The sequence below is a fragment of the Peromyscus californicus genome, unplaced genomic scaffold (genome assembly GCF_007827085.1).
Source record: "Peromyscus californicus insignis strain IS unplaced genomic scaffold, ASM782708v3 Scaffold_18__1_contigs__length_77618521, whole genome shotgun sequence".
Taxonomy (NCBI): domain Eukaryota; kingdom Metazoa; phylum Chordata; class Mammalia; order Rodentia; family Cricetidae; genus Peromyscus; species Peromyscus californicus.
In genome coordinates, this window is record NW_026294480.1 from 37,343,930 (window position 1) to 37,353,905 (window position 9,976).

Below are 9,976 nucleotides of genomic sequence, written 5' to 3' on the forward strand. Positions count from 1 at the left end.
GAGGCATACTCTGTGAAAGCGACCAGTTTGATTTAGCACGTCCAAAGGAAGAAAGTTTGTATTTGAATCCCAGACGTCCACACAGCAAGGAAACATTGTTAAATACATGGACAGTGAGTTCTGAGATCCCTTTAAAAACACCTTTAATTTACCCTTCATTAAATTGTGAGGGAGGCAGTATACAATGAAAATGACCCTGGAGCAAAAGGCGTGGTCCCTATCACTGAATTCTGTTGTCACTCAAGCAAACATTGTCATCTGTGAAATAAGAACCTCATTCCTAAGCAGTCCTTCTAGACAAACTGTAGCTGGATAGGAAACACACAGAGACTTCTAGTCCTTCAAAGGTCCCTTCAGACTTCAAATTTTTCATAAATTAAAAAAATTATTTGAGGGCTGGAGATATAGTTCAGTAGGTAAAAGTGCTTGTCATGTGGACCTGAGACCCTGAGTTTGAATCCACAGCACCTATGTAGAAAGCCAGGTATAGCCGGGCGGTGGTGGCGCACGCCTTTAATCCCAGCACTCGGGAGGCAGAGCCAGCCGGATCTCTGTGAGTTCGAGGCCAGCCTGGGCTACCAGGTGAGTTCCAGGAAAGGCGCAAAGCTACACAGAGAAACCCTGTCTCGAAAAACAAAACAAAACAAAAAAAAAAGAAAGCCAGGTATGGAAGCCCACTTCTGTAGTTCCAGACTGGGGGAACAGTGATCAGCATATTCTTGGAACTTATTAGCCAGAGTAGCCGAATCAATGAGTTCCAGGGTCAGAAAGGGAAACCTTGCCTAAAAGAAGAAGCAGGGTGGCTCACGCCTTTAATCCCAGCACTAGGAAGGGACCCAGCACTAGGAAGGGAGAGGCAGATGGATCTCTGTGAGTTTAAGACCTGCCTAGTCTACAGAGGGAGTTCCAGGACAGCCAGGTAGGGCCACACAGAGAAACCCTGTCTTGAAAACCAATAAAATAAAATAAAAGAAGTGGGGGAGAAGAGTGGGGGGAGCAGCAGCACAAGGTGGAGAATAATTGAGGAAGATATTTGCTTTGGACCTCTATCCTCCATACACATGCTCATATAAGTGCATAGACGGTGCCATACACACACACTCCCAGGAACATGTACATCACACACACACACACACACATACACACACACACACACACACACACACACACACACACACACACACACTCAGGAACATATACACGACACACACAGACACACAAACACACAGACACAGACACACACACACCCAGGAACATGTACATCACACACACACACACACACACACACACATCCAGGAACATGTACATCACACACACACACACACACACACACACACACACACACACACACACACGCACACACGCACACACGCACACACACATGCACACACGCACACACGCACGCACACACGCACACGCACACCATTTTGGCTCTCTAGTGTTGTTTAAACCCAGACCTATGCCAACACAGGACCCTACACTGGACTACGCCCAGAAATACCGCTGGGAGCACAGATCTGAAGCCTTCATGGGGCCCTCGCCACCACACCCCCATGACAACCAGTCCCATTACTTCAGCACTCTCAGCTGTTAACCCTAGAAGAGAGAAAACTGCAGCTGCTAATTTATTCGATTATTTGAAAATGCTGGCCAAACAGCACACCTGTGCTCCACCCTCAGACTCTCTGAAAGGAAGAAGGAGAAGGAGGATGGAGGAGGAGGAGGGGGAGGGGGGAGGAGGAGGAGGAGGAGAAGAAAAAGAAGAAGAAGAAGAAGAAGAAGAAGAGGAGGAGGAGGAGGAGGAGGAGGAGGAGGAGGAGGAGGAGGAGGAGGAGGAGGAGGAGAAGAAGAAGAAGAAGAAGAAGAAGAAGAAGAAGAAGAAGAAGAAGAAGAAGAAGAAGAAGAAAGACAAAACAAACCAAAAGCAACCCGGTGATGTCACACAGAAAGACAGGGTGATAGGTTAGAGGTTTTATATTTTCTTTCAAGAAAATTCAAATTGGCTGTGGAAGTTATTGACCTCACATTGACCACTGGCAGATTGTGTCTGTTTAAACTCATTTTTAAAATACTTGTACAAGGAATGACATTTTCCCCCAGTGTAGACCTGGTCCCTGGAGTCGCTTCCTACAGCCACACGGACTAGTCTAAGGAGAAAATGGAAATGGATGGCTGTTTGACGAGAAACATTATACTTCTCTGTTCTTTTGTGTGTGTGTGAGGCTCAGTGTGTTTGCTCAGTTCCAATTACCTGTGGCTTTCTTCTCCGGCTGGATTAGTAACCATTCAATTCTACCAAGGCATAGAGCAGCGTCACTGAAAGGATTGTTCTCCTCACAGCAGGATGCTTAGATTTTGACTGACTAATCAAACTCTGTACAAAATTTCACCCGGATATTTATTATATCAAGCAATGGGAACAGGAGGTATGTTTTATTACATAATGTATTGAAGCTGGCTAGAAGAAACAGCCTAAACACCATTCTTAAGCCTGAAAGTCACATTGCCCATCTTCCTTCACATGTGTGATGATCAACTGATAGTCCCCATCTCATGACAGCTACAGAGGTGACCACGAGAACAAGAAGTATATAAAGAAATAAGCACGTGTAAGTGAAATAATACGGTATGCTTCAAGCTCTAAGTTTTTTCTGCCAACTCCTTACGGTCAGCTGTCGAACTGGGGGTGGGGACATTCTGCGTTTCTTCCAAGATTTGAATTTGTTACCCTAAGATGGGCCTGGACAGCACACTGAAGCAGAGTCCGCAGAGCCTGCAGTAATAATGAAAGTCACTTTCCTCCCATCAAACTTCTGAACAGACCCACTTTGCAGATGTCACACGAGCTTCACACGAGCTTCATCTCCATCTCTCTTCCTCAGTGAAGCTTCCAGAAAGCAGAGGAATGACCAAAACAAGGAGAAACAAGATGAAGATCCAGGAGAAAAACAAAGGGTCAGAATCTTCTAAAAGCTGCACAGCACCTTAGGAATGGTGGACCTAACAGTAACCTATGACAACAGGCTGGCCTGTCCTTGGCCTTACAGATTCACACAGCTAGATTAATTAGGTTTCTACTGCTGTGGTAAAACACCATGATCAAAAGCAACGTGGGGAGGAAAGGGTTTATTTTAGCTTACATTTCCACATCACACAGTCCATCGTCAAAGAAAGTCAAGGCAGGAACTCAAGCAACATAAGAACATGGAGGAGCTGATGCAGCAGCTGATGCAGCAGCCATGGAGGGGTGCTGCTTACTAGCTTGCTCCTCGTGTCTTGCTTAGCCTGATTTCTTATACCACCCAAGACCACCTGCCCAGGTGCACCTGCACCACCCCCAGTGAGCAGGACCCTCCCGTATCAGTCAATAATCAAGAAAATGTCCCACAGGCTTGTCCATAGGCCAATCTGGTAGAGGCATTTTCTTCAATGAGGTCCCTTCTTCCCAAATGACTCTCCCTTCTGTCAAGTTGAAGTAAAACTAGCCAGCACAGAGTATACCCTATCTCACAGGCCGTTCGTTGAGATTTACATCAGTGTTGTGGGGACTTCTTAGTTGGCACCTGTACTAGTCACTCTTTCTCTTGCTGTGACAATATACCTGGAAAAAGCAACTTGAGAAAGGGAGGATTTCCTCTGGCTTACAGTTTCAGGGTAGGCCCATCATGGCTGGGAAGTCAATGGGCAGGAGCTGGAAACAGCTGCATATTGCACCTGCAGTCACATTGGGCCTGCAGACATTGCACCTGCGGTCACATTGCATCTGTAGTCATATTGCATCTGCAGTCACATTGCACCTGCGGTCACATTGCATCTGTAGTCATATTGCATCTGCAGTCACATTGCACCTGCGGTCACATTGCACCTGCAGTCACATTGCATCTGTAGTCACATTGCACCTGTGGTCACATTGCACCTGCAGTCACATTGCATCTGCAGTCACATTGCACCTGTGGTCATATTGCATCTGTAGTCATATTGCATCTGCGGTCATATTGCATCTGCAGTCATATTGCATCTGCGGTCATATTGCACCTGCGGTCATATTGCATCTGCAGTCATATTGCATCTGCGGTCACATTGCACCTGCAGTCACATTGCATCTGCAGTCATATTGCATCTGTAGTCATATTGCACCTGCAGTCACACTGCACCTGCAGTCACATTGCACCTGCGGTCATATTGCATCTGTGGTCACATTGCACCTTTGGTCACAAAGCAGAGAGGAACAAATGTTGATGCTCAGTTTTCTTTCTTCTTTTATTCAGTCAGGAAGCCTAGCCGGTGGAACCCTGCCACACACTTACACTGTATCCTTCCACCTTAATTAACCCAATCTAAAATTTCCTTCATAGACCTGCCAGAGTTCTGTCTCATTGGTGGTTCTAGAGCCTGTCAAGTTGAAGATCAATATTAACCATAGCGGTGCCTGTACGATCACAGAGCAGGACGCACTGGCCTTTGTTCCCTCTTTACCCTCTATGCTCGGGTTCCTCCTTCAGTGGAAGGCCTCTAACATCCTTTGCTTTCCACTCTCCCGGTATCTGGGCTCTCACTCTCGTCACACCAGTCACAGTCCCAAAGGGGGACAGACCAAACAACTCTAACAACGGTCACAGAAGCCCAAACCGACGGCTCCTTTATTCCAAAAAGATGCAAGGTCTCCTACAAGGTGATGATGGGATTCTACCTGAATGTAAAGGGCTGTCGTGAGTGTGCTGGACCTCCAGCCCAGAAACAAGCATCGTAATTTAGCTCTCTGCTTAATTTCAACTCCAGGACAGTTGTCTAGCTAAGGATTACTCTAGCCTACGCTTAAAACAAAAAGGTCAACGCCTAAGAGAACTATGGTCCTTAAGCTATCACACCCACCGGATCAGCAGCATCCTATAGGAGCTTGTCTGGATTGTAGAATTCCAAGCCTACCCAGTCCTAGAATCTGAAACCACATTTTAACAAAATTTTCAGATAATTCTTTAAAATTTGAGAAATGTTTGGCTAGGATAAAACTTTTTAGCAATACTAACGTATAGGCCCCACTATGGGCCGATTTAATCGATGCTTCTGGAAGCGGGGCCTGGCGTCTGTACATTTCAGAGCCTGACAGCTTGTTCCAGGGCACAGCCAGAAGAGAGAGCCACTCTTTGACGGAAGCAAAACTCAGAATCAAAGCGGAAAGCCCTAGGTACCGTGCACGACGCTAAGTTCCACTCCCTAAACAGCAATCAGGCATTCGCCTAGTAACAAGGGATTCCTAAAATATTTGCCCTTTTCCAAGCAGAGGCAACATCAGCCTTTTGAATGGCTCCTCATTGTCCATGCCTCATAAAAATGTGCCGGGCCTCCACTGCCTGGGGCTCGAGAACAGTGCTCCCATCCCTTTGTTAACAGAGGTCTAGCCCCGGGCCGCCAGACATGGGAAATGGCCCCCTTTTGAGGTTGCTTCTCTTTCTGCTTTCGCCGCCCCTGGTATTTGTGATTCTGGACAAGGCATATGGCTTCTTACCATGTCATTTTCCTCATTTGCAGAGGGAAAACACAGTGTCCATTGATTCCTTTGGTTAAGCTGACTGGTGTCCCTGGCTCCTGTCCAGTGACTGTTTCTCTGCAGCAATCCTCAGCTGGGGTTGAGCCAGGAAGGGGATGGCTGCTCACTTGGAGCATAAGCTCCGAGGGCTCTCTGTCCTGCGAGCTCTCCGAGTGCCAGCTTGTTCCACTGATTCTCCTCCACAGGGCCAGGTCCAGCAGAAAGCCTTGGAAGTGGCTTGTGAACAGAAATACTACTGAGCTCTGTTGGGGAAATATTATTTTAAGGTGTGTTATTTTTGTTTATGTTGCATTGGTTGGACTCTGTGAAGCTGTGTTACTGTGCCTGTGTAAACTATCTGATGGTCTAAGAAAGAACTGAAAGGCCAATGGCAAGGCAGGAGAAGGGATAGGAGAAAAAAAATTAATAGAAAGAGAAATCTGGGAGAGGGGAGATCTAGTAGCCAGAGAAGGAGGGGCCAGCCACACAGCTACACAGCAAGCCACGGAATAGGAAATAATGAAAGGGATACAGAAACAGAGAAAGGAAAAAGCCCAAAGGCAAAAGGTAGAAGGGATAATTTAAAGTTAAGAAAAGCTGGCAAGAAACAAGTCAAGCTAAGGCTGGACATTTGTAAGTAAGAAAAAGCCTCTGTGTGGATTTATTTGGAAGCTGGGTGGTGCTTCCTAAAGAGTAAAGAGCAAAGAGCTAAGAGCCAAACAAACAAACAACATGGCTCCCCTGAAATGTGTGTGTTCAATGCAAGTCCAGGTTCCAGCAGAGCCAGACTTCAGGGATATAAGCCAGTTTTCAGGGAACCCTCCTCCAAATGACAGGATAAACTCTCTGTAACTACATCGCAACACACTTACTACCACCGTGTCTACAGTTGTCGATGACGTCTGTATTTCATTTGAACATCACCATATCACACATCACTGTGGTCATTCTTCGTAACCTATGTCTGTTCGTTACTGCTCCCATTGCCACTGGTGTAAGCATTTCATGTGCACACTACTTACTGTTAGATCTTCACCACCATTTGGGGAGATAGTCGATATGATTATGCTCATTGCACGGAGGCAAAAACCAAGGTTTAAATAATAAGTCACTTGGTCCAGGTTCCATTCAGGGAACATGGCAGAGGCTAGATACTATCCAGGTCTATGTTATTGCAATGTATGTAGCTCCAAACAATGGCCCAATCCCTCATCTCTGGCCTCTCGGGGACAGAGTATTCTGAATTAGGTCTTCCTATACTTGTTTGGGAACTGGCCATAGTTAGTATATGTCAGGATCAAAATTATTCGGGACCAATAACTAAGACTGGAAAATAAACTTATATTCCATTTTCAAAAAAATACCAAAATAAGCTTAATATGGAATATTTTTTTAAGTAAAACAGAAGCACTAGGAGAAAATATAGTTGGATAGTTGGAAAATCCTGAAGTAGAGGACTTCATATAATAACATCAAAAGCAGAAGCCGTAAATTAAAACACTAAGAATCTTGACTGCACCAAATGTTAAAAACATCAATTTAAACGTAAAAGCAGTCAGCAGACAGAGGTGGAGCACAGTGGTGGAGCACTTGCCTAGCACGTGCCAGGCACTGGGTTCAGTCTCCAGTATGGGGTGGGTGGGCAATTGGCAAGTGGCAGAAAATTGTACCGTGTAGGAAAAAAATTAGATTGGGTACACAAAATGTCCTTACAAGCCAGTAAGAAAAAGATGAATATTTAAAAGTAAAGTAGACTAATATTTGTAACTGATGAGGATAAAACTCAGGCACCAGACTTTTGCATTCTCTGCAGGTGGGAGTGTAAGTTGACATAACCTTTCCAAAGGTTGATTTGATAAGGTGTAGTGAAACTTTTAAAAAATGCAGAACAGTTGACCCAGCCATTTTGAGGAATACATCTTAAGGAAATAATTAAGGACCTGCACGGTGGCACAGCAGGGCAATGACCCCGAAATGTTGTGGACAGAGGTTTTAAAAATTAAAGTGTCACCATCCTAAAAAACCCAGTAAAGGAATGGCTAAAAATATCACACTACATCCTGGCAACAGAAGGACCGCTTAATCATTAAGGAGGCAGCACTTCCATTGAACCGTAATCATTGAAAGGATGCTCGTGTGGAAAGATGTTCGCAGTGCATTGTTTAGAAAAAGGAAAAAACCAGTTATCCTACAAAATAGTCGTGTTTGTACCACGATGTACAAGGAAGACTCATCTCTAGGTAATAAGTATGTTTATTTTCTTTTGTGTGTTTGTGTCTTTTCATTAATTCTAGGATAAAGATGTACCGGTTTTTTTTGTAATAAACAAAATACCATTGAAGTCATCAGCATCACAGAGGCCCAATCCTGCTTCTGAGTGGCCTAGAACAGGATGGTGGGGGTTGGTTAGTCATGACCTTGACATACCCCTCAGGAGAAGTACCTCCCAGCAACTTTCAAGGGACACTGGTCCTGTGGTAGGCATCCACAAGCCCTAAGAAGATGTACCCTTCCCGGCAATCAATCCATTCTTAACTTTTCCCTGTCTCCACTCTATAGGAACCTGGGTCTCTGCGTACAGAATCCAGACAAGCGCATCCCCTGTAAAGGGTATCCAGGAAATTGGAGGCACAAATAAAGGCAACCTGTGCTGAGAAGCCCCGCGGAGCAGGAAAAGCCCCTATTCCTCCAGGCCCCGTGGTAGAGCTTGTGTATTCTAGAGATAGGTTCTCTCTTCTTTTAATCTGTTCTTAAAACACCCCCGTGAAGTCTCCTGTCCTGAGTTAAGCTTCATCCGTGATTCATGGTGGTCGCCTTTCTCTGCAAATGTTGACGTCGGCATCCACGTCTGCTGCTACCTCTGGACTCAACCCCACCCATACCCCACCTCATCCCACCTCACCCCACCTTACCCCACCCCATCCCATCCCACCACACACAGACACCTGGGCCTGGGCCGACCCCTAGGAGGCACCAAAGCAGGTAACGGAGGTGTGTGCGAGGGGGCAACACCGGGATCTGCAGGCTCGGGCAGGGCCCCCACGCGTTTCTGTAAACTCATTTGCAATTAACGACTCTCTGACAGGGGCCTGGGGTACAGCCCCCAGAAATCGGGCTGTGTAACGCACCGGGACGGCGGGTTCTCAGACATCCGGCGGAGACCTGCCCCTTTCCCGACCTCCACCCCAGAGCATCGGGTCTCATCTAGATCAAACGCCCTTCGGGAGGGAGTCCCTGACTCCGGGGGCCCCTGCGCTTCGTTCTCTGCAGCCCCGCATCTCCTCTTGGCCAGCCTGAGGTCGGTCCTCGGATCCCACCGCCTCCGAGAGGCCGGGGTCCCGCGCCGGAGCCCGCTGAGCCCCGGCATTTCGGGGACAGGGTCCGGCGGGGCGGGGCCTGAGGCTGTGGCCCGCGGCCTGAGTTTTCCACCGCCCACGCCGCAGGCGGGAGGTGCACCGAGCCCAGGGTCGCCGCCGCCGCACACCGCAGGACCGCCTGGCACAGGATGGGGGAGGAGGCAGGGGGCCCACGGCCATTAGGGGGGTGCGCAGCCAGACGAGCCGGGCAAACTGACTCCGGACTCGGGGAACGGAGGGGAAGGTCCCGCGATCAAACCACCCCAGCTGCCGAGCCCACGGAAGGCCGGAACCCATTCACGCAAAGATGAGCTTTTAGAAAGAAAACTGAAATAGTACTAGCAGCCAGAGCGGCAGGGAAGGGGGGCGGGGGCTTGTCTGTAAATCAGGCTTTCGCGCGGGGACTCAGATTTTTGCAATAAGCACTTAATTAAAAATAAAATAGATTGAAGCAGTTGGCAAGTCGCGTTCCTGGGAAGGTAAAAAAAAAAAAAAAAATACAGTGGACTGACTCCCCCCCACACCCCAGATGCTCCACCTGCCTGCTGTAATTACAGGGCTTCAGAGAGGAGGGAAAAAACACGACACAGAGAAATCTGCTTGCATATTTTTTTTCTCTATTGTGCTCGGCTCATTTGAATTATAATGTGTTGCAGGCCAGAGTAGAAAATTTTGTGCCTTGAATAATGAATCCCCCTGGAGCCCCCGGTACCTGTACTTCTTTTTAGTGTCCACTGAGAATAACGTGTTCGACATTCAAGTGACAGCACAGGAAAGGATTTCAAAGCCCCGAAGCCCCAGCACGCTGTACACCCCGACGGCTCTTCTGCCTGCCCCCTCTTTGCCTTCCAAATGCGGCAAGCTCTTTCTTTACTTAGAATGGGCTCTTCCTTTACACCGAGCCTGGCTGTACCACAGAAACGCAGCCAAGACAGGAGGGCGCGCAGTTCTAGAATCCGAGCTGGTCCTGCCCTAGCTTCGTGTGAGCTGACTATTCAGACAATTCTAAACGAAAACACTGCCATCCCAAGCCCAGGCAGGCTTTTCCACCGCCAAAATCACTCTGCCGTGCTTAAGCAAGGCTTTCTCTAAA

General features: G+C 47.5%; 1 long non-coding RNA gene across 2 annotated transcripts; it reads left to right on the forward strand.

Moving 5' to 3' along the window:
• Positions 1 to 7,655: 7,655 nt before the first annotated feature.
• Positions 7,656 to 9,339, forward strand: LOC128113507 (uncharacterized). Of its 2 annotated transcripts, none has more exons than XR_008219516.1 (3): positions 7,656 to 7,767; positions 8,087 to 8,518; positions 8,613 to 9,339. It is a non-coding gene; the product is annotated as an uncharacterized LOC128113507 (long non-coding RNA). The 2 variants fall into 2 exon arrangements; XR_008219515.1 differs by having other exon boundaries at positions 8,087 to 8,509.
• Positions 9,340 to 9,976: the final 637 nt, after the last annotated feature.